We start from the raw sequence: 13,330 nt of genomic DNA, 5'->3' as shown, positions 1-13,330 counted from the left end.
CAGCCCGGCTTGGAGAGCTGCTGGGATTGACAGACATCTGAGCCCGTTGGGCTGGCCCAACGACCCGGTGGATGATAGACTTAGAAACCGGCCCGCTACAATTTGGCGGCAAGCTGGCTCACCATAGCCATTGGCCCATTGGCCATTAGCCCCCTTCCCAGTCCCCACTCGTCGCACTCTGCCGAGTCTCCAACCTCTGTCGATGGCTGATCGGCGATCCAGCGCCTCCGTGGACTTGTCCTCCTCCTCCCTCTCGGTCTCGGTACACCACACGGTACCCCAACTCGAACACTACGACGCTGGATCTCGGTGCTCGTGCTCATGCTCCTCCTGTCCTCCACTCCTCCCCCTCTCTAGTCTCTACCCTGACCTCAAAGGCGCCAGCGACGTGAACCGGTGCTCTGGATCTGCTGCTCATCGGTGAAGGTAAGGTAATGACATTAAGCTATAACCCTAACTTATTCCAGTTGTCTGGATCTGGTATAATTTGCTTATTCCCATGCAAGTGTATGTCGTGTGTTGCCTTGAACTGTGAGAAACCAGTGTGCGTCGGCTCGATCTCCACAACGAGTCGGCGACGGAACCGGGGCTCCAGATCTACTTCTAACGGCGGCCTCATCTCTGCGTTCGGCACAGAGGTAAGTAACCTGATATGCTCGGCACAATGATGAACTGGTGTTTAATGGAAACCCTAACTTATTCTGGATGTTCGGACCTGGTCTTTTTTACTCCTAATCATCTTATTCCCTTCATCCTTTTCCTTTGCAAGTCTTCCACGTGAGTTGTCTTGATCCGTGAGGAACTAGTGCTTTTGGAACCGATGCTTCGGATCTACTGCTAACGGCGGCGAGTTCTTCGTGTCCGGTGCAGAGGTAATCGATCTGCTTGGTGTGTGATCTGTGTAGTAGTCCAATGAAGTCTAAGTTTCTCCAATGAAGTCTAAGTTTCTTAAGTATTGGAAGAATATTCCTATGCTCTATGTATTTGCTTTTATATTAGATCCTAGAGCCAAACTAAGGGGTTTCAGCAATATCTTAAGATTATTATCTGGGCTATATGATACTGACTACTCACTTTACTATACTTGTGTGAAAAGTGAATTGTGTACAATGTTTAACAAATGTGATCTGAAGTTTGGTGCAGTTAGGAAATAAGTGCCTCCTCCTCCATCTGTCACAGGTAAAAGAAAACAAAACTGGGGATTAATTTATGGATCTGATTGTACCTATGAGTTCTCATATCCTGGTTCTAGCACACATAACTTTGGTAGTGGAACATCAGCATCTGCTTTGCTTCAACAAGCACACTCTAGTGCTGGCCTTAGTTCACTTGACACAGAGTTGTCCTCCTACATGGCCAGTGACACTTTGCAGAAGTTTGATGAGAACTTCAATATCCTAAATTGGTGGCATGAACATAAGTTGTCCTATCATGTTCTCTCCATCTTAGCTAGGGATGTTATTTATGTTCCTGTTTCAACTATCTCCTCAGAATCTGCATTTAGTCTCTGCGGCTAGATAATCGAGGAACGACGAAGGCGCCTAGCACCAAAAATGGTAGAGATGCTTCTTTGCATGAAAGACTAGGAACTTGGTGAAGATAGAGGGCAGCACTGTACACAGGACCAAGAACTTGAAGATGCATTTGGAGGACTTTATCTTGATGACCCTTAAGACTTTTATCTTCCTAGTTCCTACTCTATTCTGTTGATTTGGACATCTGGTGATGTAAGTTGTGAGTTGTAATTGAACAACCTTGACATGAACTATTAAATTAGAGTTGGGCTGGGATGTACTCTTTTTTCCTTTGTAGGGTTTTTTCACGGGGAGTGAGTTTTTACCTAGAAAGGTTTTTAATGAGGCAACCATTGTACGAACTGCTCTAATCCTTTATTTAGGATCTACTCTTTATCTCAATTGTGTGTATGTGCAGGTGTGAATCAGTGTATACTTCTGATATGTATATTTCTGTGTATATTTCCGATCTATATATATATATGTGTGTGTATATCTCTACTCTCTACTAATCCTTATGACGATAGTGTAGACTTGGCACAACCATGCCCCCGCCTCCATCCCCACAGTCCAATTGCAATGCCATTCTCGCTCACGCCTAGCGCCGGATCCGCCCCTGCATGCCTCATCTGTCATCCATCCTCACGCCCCGCATGCCTCGCTCCCGCCACCGCCCCCGCCATGCGCGCAGCCGCCTGCGCCCAACAACCATGTAGGATCCTCGCTCGCGCATAGCGGCCAATAGCCATACGCGCCGCCTACGACAACGCCGGATCCGGCCTTCCTACGTACCTGCTCGCCACGGAGATCATCGGCTATGGTGGCCACTGATGAGGACATCACTTCTATACATACAATGAATGGACCGATAACACGATCTCGTGCACGACAGCTAAATCTCTATGTACGTTCTACCCTAGTCAATTGTGTTTTAGAGCTTACGCTTTGGGTCATGGATGTTTTGATGATTAGGTACATTGGAGAGGACCAGCAAGGACTTGGAAAAGGCCAAGGTGTTGAGGAGGAGCAGCAAGGGCGGCCACAACAGGAAAGAGATCAAGTCCGACTCGGCTGCGACTCCATCTCGGGTTCTAGGACCAGTCTACACTAAAATGGACGCCCAGGATGCATCTGGACTCCGATTGCGACGGACTTGATATGGTGGGAAAGATAAGGAGATTATCTAACCAACCCAACTGGTTCCACCTTAAAATTCATCCGGAGTCAACAGGAATCATCGAAACAATTCAGTGTTCAGATTCTGTTTTGGTGCTACGACACCGTCTGTTAGGCCGTTGGGCCGTGTACCGCGTCGAAGCCCATTAGGGGTGAGTCCAGGGGTCACGCACGCCCTAATACTCTATTTATTCAGCAGCCGCCGCCACATTAGGTTTTGGGTTTTGCTTAGATTAATTCTATCATCGAACAGTGTCGCTGTCATCGGTTTGTGAGACCCCATCTCGTAATCAATACAATTTTGGTTGCGTTTCTTTCCTGTTCATGCTTGTGTTCTTGATTGCGCTTGCAGATATAAGCCTTCATGGAGAGGTCACTCGTGTGTCACGGGTGATAACCAACGGAGCCGTGGTGTAGTGATTGCGAGGAACCGTTCGCTCAGAGCCTTGGATCATCGACGTCGAGATCTCCACTCAATCAAGTTATCGTATCTCATGGAAGATCGGGTCGCGTCTACTATCAATTGGTATCAGATTTCCAAGTTGCCCGTGAGATATAATCCTACCTTTAGATTAGTTTTGTTTCGTCCCATAGTCCACAAAAAGCCAAAAAAATATAATTACGATCAGTTTATACCGACGTAAAACCATCGTCTTAACCTTTGCATAATTCAGTTTTAGAGTCCGCAGTTCTGAGTTCGTGTTCTAGGTTGAGTTTGGTTGCTGGTTTAGATTTGTTTTAGTTCAGTTTGATTCTGTCTATCCGCTTCCATCCTACAAAACCGACCATATCTACAAAACAGATCCTATCTCTAAAACCGACCCTATCCACAAGACAGATCCTATCTCTAAAACCGACCCTATCCACAAAACAGATTCTATATCTAAACCGACCATATCCATAAAACAAATCTTATCTCTAAAACCGACTCTATCCACAAAATAGATCATATCTCTACAACCGACCCTATCTACAAAATAGATCCTATCTCTAAAACCGATCCTATCCAAAAAAAAATCGAACCCCCCACCCTTCCAACACCTCGCTAGAAACCCTGATTCGGAGTCCAAACTTAAAACGGTCATAACTTTCGCCTCGGAACTCGAATCGGGCCCATTTTTTTCAAATCGTACAAAATTAAATTTTGCATTCAATTCTTTCCGGCTTGGCCGGATTCGCTGTTTTTAAAATTCCCAAATTCGGCTTGGAAATAGGACTTCTCATTTTCCAAACATTTATTCCGATTTTAGGGCAAACTTGCAAAAAAATCCAGAGGACACGTCATTGCACAAAAAAATCTGAAACTTGGTGTGTTATCTTATTATGTGCTACTGCAAAATAGAAAAATATAAAAAAATATTTGAAAAAAAAAATCGCAAAAAAAGAAGGGTAGCACATAACCAGAAACGCTAGTGTTCTGTGTAGCTCTGTGATTATTTTGCCCCAAGCCTGTTTTCTTGCTGCACCCGTATACTTGTACCTCCTTTCTTGTGCCTTGGTCCAACTGTTCTATTAAATTTTCTAGGCCAGCAACTAGGACGAGTACTTGGAACACTTATTCAGCATTGCTATCTGTTACTGACTTGTGTGCCACATATATATATTTAGTCAGCCTTCCCAGAACTCCAGCTTTCTCTCGAGCAGAACAGGTACTCCTTTGCAATCACACCCACGCTCGTTGGACAGTCACACCGGTCATCGTTTGCCACCTGCAGTGCTGGTAAGAACGTTGTAAGAGCGGGGTAAGACGCTTCATAATTTGTATTCCACCACCACCACCATGAGAGATAGTTGTAGGGTTCACATTGTTTGTTGCCTTTTTGTCTCTGTTTTGTGCTAACAATGACAGGACCAAAGAATCAAATGGACAAGGACAAGTGGCTTAAGCTTAACGACGATGAGTGTGTCTCTCAGCTGGAATTGAAGGAGATGATGTGCGCGATGACTGAAGCTTTTAAAAAATACCAGGACTCTGCGGCGACATCCTATGAGCAACTTGATCGACGAGTTGCTGAACTTGTTACACGCATGGACGTACTGGAGGCTCGTCCCCCACCGCCAACTCCAGCCCCAGCTCACTCTCCTGTGGACGACGACGACGATGACGACGATGTTTATGCACCGCTGCGACAACGCCTCACACATAATCGACAAGGTATGGGAGGTAATGGTAGACGTCGTCATCATAATCCTGAACCAGACCATGATCCATTTGCTAAGATTAAGTTCTCTATTCCACCGTTCATGGGTTCTTATGATGCTGAAGCTTACTTAGACTGGGAGATGATGGTAGAACAAAAATTTAATTCTCATCTTGTTCCTTAGCAGCATAGGGTTAGACAAGCCACTAGTGAATTTAGAGATTTTGCTATCATTTGGTGGAATGAACTTGTTAACACACGTGCTGCACCACAAACATGGAATGCGTTAAAAGAGGAGATGCTGAAAGGGAAATAGGCTTACACCTTTTCCCAAATTGATTTTGGTGGTTGAAATGCCCAACACAAATAATTGGACTAACTAGTTTGCTCTAGATTATGAGTTCTACAGGTGCCAAAGGTTCACAACAAACCAATAAAAAGACCGAGAAATGATTCAAATATTGAGAGCTAAAGTCAACCGAAGTGTGCCCTGGTCTGGCGCACCGGACTGTCCGGTGTGCCAGGGACTCCAACTCCGAACTGCTCACCTTCGGGAATTCTGGAGGCCGCTCCGCTATAATTCACCAGACTGTCCGGTGTAGCAACGGACAGTGTCCGGTGGCGCACCGGACTGTCCAGTGTGCCAGTGGAGCAACGGCTACTTCGCGCCAACGGTCGTCTGCAGAAGGCATTAAATGCGCTACAGTGCGCGCCAGAGTCAGAGCAGAGCCAGATGGCGCACCGGACAGTGAACAGTGCATGTTCGGTGCACCACCGGACTGTCCGGTGGCCCAGAAGACAGAAGCTCCAACGGTCGGAATCTAACGGTTTGGTGACGTGGCAGGCGCACCGGACAGTGTCCGGTGGCGCATCGGACTGTCTGGTGCGCCATGCGACAACAGCCTTCACCAAACGGCTAGTTTGGTGGTTGGGGCTATAAATACCCCCAACCACCCACCATTCATGGCATCCAAGTTTTCTGACTTCCCACACCTTACAAGAGCTATAGCATTCAATACAATACACACCAAAAAGAGATCAAATCCTCTCCCAAGTCCAAAGATCATTCCCAATCAATTAGTGACTAGTGAGAGATTGACTTGTGTTCATTTGAGCTCTTGCGCTTGGATTGCTTCTTTTTCTCATTCTTTCTTGTGATCAACTCAATTGTAACCGAGGCAAGAGACACCAATTGTGTGGTGGTCCTTGCGGGGACTTTGTGTCCCGTTTGATTGAGAAGAGAAGCTCACTCGGTCTAAGTGACCGTTTGAGAGAGGGAAAGGGTTGAAAGAGACCCGATCTTTGTGACCACCTCAACGGGGAGTAGGTTTGCAAGAACCGAACCTCGGTAAAACAAATCATCGTGTCTCGATCTTTATTTGCTCACGATTTGTTTTTCACCCTCTCTCTCGGACTCGTTCATATAACTAACGCTAACCCGGTTTGTAGTTGTGCTTAAGATTATAAATTTCAGATTCGCCCTATTCACCCCCCTCTAGGCGACTTTCAATTGGTATCAGAGCCCGGTGCTTCATTAGAGCTTAACCACTCGAAGTGATGTCGGGAGATCACGCCAAGAAGATGGTGATCGGTGGTGAGAAGATTGCTACAAGCCACGGGAAGGCTCCATCAGAGGAGTCCGCCAACAACAAGAAGGATGGATCCACTTCACGCATTTGATCGCACAAGAGTGGCGAGAAGAAGAAGAAAATGAAGAAAGTGGTCTACTACGAGACCGACTCTTCATCGCCCTCTACATCCGGATCTGACGCCGCGTCCGTCACTTCTAAGCGCCAAGAGCACAAGAAGTATAGTAAGATCCCCCTACGCTACCCTCGCATTTCAAAACATACTCCATTACTTTCCGTCCCATTAGGCAAACCACCGACGTTTGACGGTGAAGATTATTCTAGGTGGAGTGATATGATGAGATATCACCTAACCTCACTCCACAAAAGTATATGGGATGTTGTTGAGTTTGGTGTACAGGTTCCATCCGTAGGGGATGAAGATTATGATGAAGACGAAGTGGCCCAAATCGAGCACTTCAACTCACAAGCCACCACTATACTCCTCACCTCTCTAAGTCGAGAGGAGTATAATAAGATGCAAGGGTTGAAGAGCGCCAAGGAGATTTGGGACGTACTCAAGACCGCACACGAAGGAGAGAGGTGACCAAAATCACCAAGCGGGAGACGATCGAGGGGGAGCTCGGTCGGTTCAGGCTCAACCAAGGCGAGGACCCTCAAGTCATGTACAACCGACTAAAGACCTTGGTCAACCAAGTGCGCAACCTCGGGAGCTCCAAATGGGATGAGCATGAAATGGTCAAGGTTATTCTAAGATCACTAGTATTTCTTAATCCTACTCAAGTACAATTAATTCGTGGTGATCCTAGATATAAGCTTATGTCTCCCGAGGAAGTTATAGGTAAATTCGTGAGCTTTGAGTTAATGATCAAAGGCTCAAAGAAAATCATCGAGCAAGGCGACTCTTCCACGCCCGAGGCACAACCGGTCGCATTCAAAGCGACGGAGGAGAAGAAGCAAGAGTCTACATCAAGTAGACTTCCAATCGACGCCTCCAAGCTCAACAATGAGGAGATGGCGCTCATCATCAAGAGCTTCCGCCAAATCCTCAAGCAAAGGAGGGGAAAGGACTACAAGTCCCGCTCCAAGAAAGTGTGCTACAAGTGTGGTAAGCCCGGTCATTTTATTGCAAAGTGTCCATTCTCAAGTGATAGTGACAGGGGCGATGACAAGAAGGGAAAGAGGAGAGAAAAGAAGAGATACTACAAGAAGAAGGGCGGCGATGCCCATGTGTGCCGCGAGTGGAACTCCGACGAGAGCTCCACCGACTCCTCCTCCGACGAGGACGCCGCCAACATCGCCGTCACCAAGGGACTTATCTTCCCCAACGTCGGCCCCAAGTGCCTCATGGCAAAGGACGGCAAAAGGAAGAAGGTAAAATCTAGATCCTCCACTAAATATGCATCCTCTAGTGATGAAGATAATTCTAGTGATGAGGAGGATAATTTGCGCACCCTTTTTGCCAACCTAAACATGCAACAAATAGAAAAGTTGAATGAATTAATTAGTGTTATTCATGAGAATGATGAACTCTTAGACACTCAAGAGGACTTCCTAATTAAGGAAAATAAGAAGCATGTTAAGGTTAAGAATGCTTATGCTCTAGAGGTAGAAAAATGTGAAAATTTATCTAGTGAGCTAAACACGTGCCATGATATTATTACCAACCTTAGAAATGAGAATGCTAGATTAATTGCTAAGGTTGATTCAAATGTTTGTGATGATTCAATTTCCAATCTTAGAGATGATAATGTTAGTTTACCTGCCAAGATTGAAGAATTGAATGTCTCTCTTGCTAGCCTTAGAAATGAGAATGAGAAATTAATTGCTAAGGCTAAAAACTTAGATGTTTGCAATATTACTATTTCCAATCTTAGAAGTGAAAATGACATTTTGCATGCTAAGATTGTTGAACTAAAATCTTGCGAACCTTCTACATCTACCATTGAGCATGTTTTTATTTGCACTAGATGTATAGATATTAATGTTGATGCTATTCATGATCATATGACTATGATTAAACAACAAAATGATCATATAGCAAAATTAGATGCTAAAATTGCCGAGCACGAGCTAGAAAATGAAAATTTTAAATTTGCTCGTAATATGCTTTATAGTGGGAGACGCCCTGGCATCAAGGATGGCATTGGCTTCCAAAAGGGAGACAATGTCAAACTTAATGCCCCTCCTAAAAGATTGTCTAACTTTGTTAAGGGCAAGGCTCCCATGCCTCAGGATAACGAGGGTTACATTTTGTTCCCTGCCGGTTATCTCGAGCACAAGATTAGGAGAATTCACTCTAGGAAGTCTCACTCTGGTTCTAATCATGCTTTTATGTATAAGAGTGAGGCATCTAGTTCTAGTCAATCAACCCATGCTAAATTGCCTAAGAAGAAAACTCCTAGTGCATCAAATGAACCTAGCATTTCATTTAAGACTTTTGATGCATCTTATGTTTTGACTAACAAATCCGGCAAAGTAGTTGCCAAATATGTTGGGGGCAAACACAAGGGATCAAAGACTTGTGTTTGGGTACCCAAAGTTCTTGTATCTAATGTCAAAGGACCCAAAACCGTTTGGGTACCTAAAATCAAGAACTAAATTTGTTTTGAAGGTTTATGCATCCGGTGGCTCAAGTTGGATCATCGATAGCGGGTGCACAAACCACATGACAGGGGAGAAGAAGATGTTCTCCTCCTATGAGAAAAACCAAGATCCTCAAAGAGCGATCACATTCGGGGATGGAAATCAAGGTTTGGTCATAGGATTGGGTAAAATTGCTATATCTCCTGACCATTCTATTTCCAATGTTTTTATTGTAGATTCTTTAGATTATAACTTGCTTTCAGTTTCACAATTATGTAAAATGGGTTACAACTGTCTTTTTACAGATATAGGTGTTACTGTCTTTAGAAGAACTGATGATTCAGTAGCATTTAAGGGAGTGTTAGAGGGTCAGCTATACTTAGTAGATTTTGATAAAGCTGATCTCGACACTTGCTTAATTGCTAAGACTAACATGGGTTGGCTCTGGCATCGCCGACTAGCACATGTTGGAATGAAGAATCTTCACAAGCTTCTAAAGGGAGAACACATTTTGGGACTAACAAATGTTCATTTTGAGAAAGACAGGGTTTGTAGCGCATGTCAGGCAGGGAAGCAAGTTGGTGTTCATCATCCACACAAGAACATCATGACGACTGACAGGCCACTCGAGCTCCTACACATGGATCTATTTGGCCCGATAGCTTACATAAGCATTGGCGGGAGTAAGTACTGTCTAGTTATTGTGGATGATTATTCTCGCTTCACTTGGGTGTTCTTTTTGCAGGAAAAATCTCATACCTAAGAAACCTTAAAGGGATTCTCGAGACGGGCTCAAAATGAGTTCGGCTTAAGGATCAAGAAGATTAGAAGCGATAATGGGACGGAGTTCAAGAACTCACAAATCGAAGGCTTCCTTGAGGAGGAGGGCATCAAGCATGAGTTCTCTTCTCCCTACACGCCACAACAAAATGGTGTAGTGGAGAGGAAGAATCAAACTCTATTAGACATGGCAAGGACCATGCTTGATGAGTACAAGACTTCGGATCGGTTTTGGGCGGAGGCGGTCAACACCGCTTGCTACGCCATCAACCGGTTATATCTACACCGAATCCTCAAGAAGACATCATATGAACTCCTAACCGGTAAAAAGCCCAATGTTTCATATTTTAGAGTCTTTGGTAGCAAATGCTTTATTCTTGTTAAAAGAGGTAGAAAATCCAAATTTGCTCATAAGGCTGTAGAAGGCTTTTTACTAGGATATGATTCAAACACAAGGGCATATAGAGTCTTTAACAAGTCCTCTGGATTAGTTGAAGTTTCTTGTGACATTGTGTTTGATGAGACTAATGGCTCTCAAGTAGAGCAAGTTGATCTTGATGAGCTAGATGATGAAGAAGCTCTGTGCGTCGCGCTAAGGAACATGTCCATTGGGGATGTGTGTCCTAAGGAATCCGTAGAGCCTCCACAAGCACAAGATCAATCATCTTCCTCCATACAAGCATCTCTACCAACCCAAGATGAGGATGAGGCTCAAGATGATGAAGGAGAAGATCAAGAGAATGAGCCATCTCAAGAGAAGGGCATTGATCAAGGGGGAGATGCCCATGATCAAGATAAGGAAGATGAACAAGTTCCAAGGCCACCACACCCAAGAGTCCACCAAGCAATCCAACGAGATCACCCCGTGAACACCATCCTCGACGATATTCAAAAGGGGGTAACTACTAGATCTCGTGTTGCTCATTTTTGTGAACATTACTCTTTTGTTTCCTCTATTGAGCCACACAGGGTAGAGGAAGCACTTCAAGATTTGGATTGGGTGGTGGCAATGCAAGAGGAGCTCAACAATTTCACAAGAAATGAGGTATGACATTTAGTTCCACGTCCTAATCAAAATGTTGTAGGAACCAAGTGGGTCTTCCGCAACAAGCAAGATGAGCATGGTGTGGTGACAAGGAACAAAGCCCGACTTGTGGCCAAGGGATATTCACAAATCGAAGGTTTGGATTTCGGTGAAACCTATGCACCCGTAGCTAGGCTTGAATCAATTCGTATATTACTTGCCTATGCTACTTACCATGGCTTTAAGCTTTATCAAATAGACGTGAAAAGTGCCTTCCTCAATGGACCAATCAAGGAGGAGGTCTATGTTGAGCAACCTCCCGGCTTTGAAGATAGTGAGTACCCTAACTATGTATATAAACTCTCTAAGGTGCTTTATGGGCTCAAGCAAGCCCCAAGAGCATGGTATGAATGCCTAAGAGATTTTCTTATCACTAATGGTTTCAAAGTCGGAAAAGCTGATCCTACACTCTTTACTAAAACACTTGAAAATGATTTGTTTGTATGCCAAATTTACGTTGATGATATCATATTTGGGTCTACTAACGAATCTACTTGTGAAGAGTTTAGTAGGATCATGACACAAAAATTCGAGATGTCTATGATGGGGGAGTTGAAGTACTTCTTAGGATTTCAAGTGAAGCAACTCCAAGAGGGCACCTTCATTAGCCAAACAAAGTACATTGAAGACATTCTAAACAAGTTTGGGATGAAGGATGCCAAGCCCATCAAGACACCCATGGGAACCAATGGGCATCTTGACCTCGACACGAGAGGTAAATCCGTAGATCAAAAGGTATACCGGTCGATGATAGGTTCCTTACTTTACTTATGTGCATCTCGACCAGACATTATGCTTTCCGTATGCATGTGTGCAAGATTCCAAGTCGATCCTAAGGAAGTTCACCTTAGGGCCGTAAAATGAATCTTGAGATATCTAGTTTATACTCCTAAGTTTGGCCTTTGGTACCCCGGGGGATCCGCATTTGATTTAATTGGTTATTCCGATGCTGATTGGGCAGGGTGTAAAATTAATAGAAAGAGCATATCGGGGACTTGCCAGTTCTTGGGAAGGTCTCTGGTGTCTTGGGCTTCAAAGAAGCAAAATTCTGTAGCTCTTTCTACTGCTGAAGCCGAGTATATTGCCGTAGGCCATTGTTGCGCGCAATTGCTTTGGATGAGGCAAACCCTTAGGGACTATGGTTACGAATTAACCAAAGTTTCTCTTCTATATGATAATGAGAGTGCAATCCGCATGGCGGATAATCCCGTTGAGCATAGCCGCACTAAACACATAGCCATTCGGTATCATTTCTTAAGGGATCACCAACAAAAGGGGGATATCGAGATTGCATACATTAACACCAAAGAACAGTTAGCTGATATCTTTACCAAGCCATTAGATGAACAAACATTTACCAAACTTAGGCATGAGCTAAATATTCTTGATTCTAGAAATTTCTTTTGATGTTTTGCACACATAGCTCATTGATATACCTTTGATCATTTATCTTTCATGTGCTATGACTAATGTGTTTTCAAGTGTATTCCATGCTAAGTCATAGACTGAAAGGGAATTGGAGTCTTCGGCGAAGAAAAAGGCTTCCACTCCACTCCAACAAATCACTCATCCTTCGTCGTCGCTCCGCGCATCTCTCCAACTTTGGTATAATCTTCACTCATATGTTATTTACCATCGGGAGAGAAAGTTACAAGGGCTTATATTTCACTCAAGTATCCGTTTTTGGCGATTCATGCCAAAGGGGGAGAAAGTATTAGCCCAAAGCAAAAGGATCGCACCACCACCAATTTCAAAATTCAAAGTTGTGTTAAGAAAAGATTTTTCAAATGGTGATTTTTCAATTTGGTATCTTATTTTTGATAGAATTTCAAATTGGTACAACCCTTTCAAAACTAATATCTAAAACCCTCTTGAACACTAAGAGGAGGATTTGATTGAGGGGGAGTTTTGTTTAGTCAAAGGAAAAGCATTTGAAACAGGGGGAGAAAATTTCAAATCTTGAAAATGCTTCTCAAAATCTTATTCCTTTACCTTTGACTATTTGCAAAAGGACTTTGAAAAAGATTTTACAAAAGAATTTGCAAAAACAAAATATGTGGTGCAAGTGTGGTCCAAAATGATAAAATTAAAGAAATCAATCCATGCTCATCTTATGAGAATTTATTGGTTCAATTCTAAGTAACATTTGCACTTACATTCTGCAAACTAGTTCAATTATGCACTTCTATATTTGCTTTGGTTTGTGTTGGCATCAATCACCAAAAAGGGGGAGATTGAAAGGGAAATAGGCTTACACCTTTTCCCGGATTGATTTTGGTGGTTGAAATGCCCAACACAAATAATTGGACTAACTAGTTTGCTCTATATTATGAGTTCTACAGGTGCCAAAGGTTCACAACAAACCAATAAAAAGACCGAGAAAGGATTCAAATATTGAGAGCTAAAGTCAGCCGAAGTGTGCCCTGGTCTGGCGCACCGGACTGAACTGTGGCAGAACCA

At 43.8% G+C, this 13,330-nt stretch overlaps 1 pseudogene; it reads left to right on the top strand.

Annotated features, from left to right (window-relative positions):
* Positions 1–202: 202 nt before the first annotated feature.
* The window catches only part of LOC103634134 (9-beta-pimara-7,15-diene oxidase-like), a 32,838-nt pseudogene continuing 19,710 nt past the window's right edge, over positions 203–13,330 (top strand).

This window comes from Zea mays, chromosome 7, assembly GCF_902167145.1.
Source record: "Zea mays cultivar B73 chromosome 7, Zm-B73-REFERENCE-NAM-5.0, whole genome shotgun sequence".
NCBI classification, from domain to species: domain Eukaryota; kingdom Viridiplantae; phylum Streptophyta; class Magnoliopsida; order Poales; family Poaceae; genus Zea; species Zea mays.
Note: the sequence above shows the minus strand (reverse complement) of the source record. Positions and strands in the feature narration are given on the sequence as shown.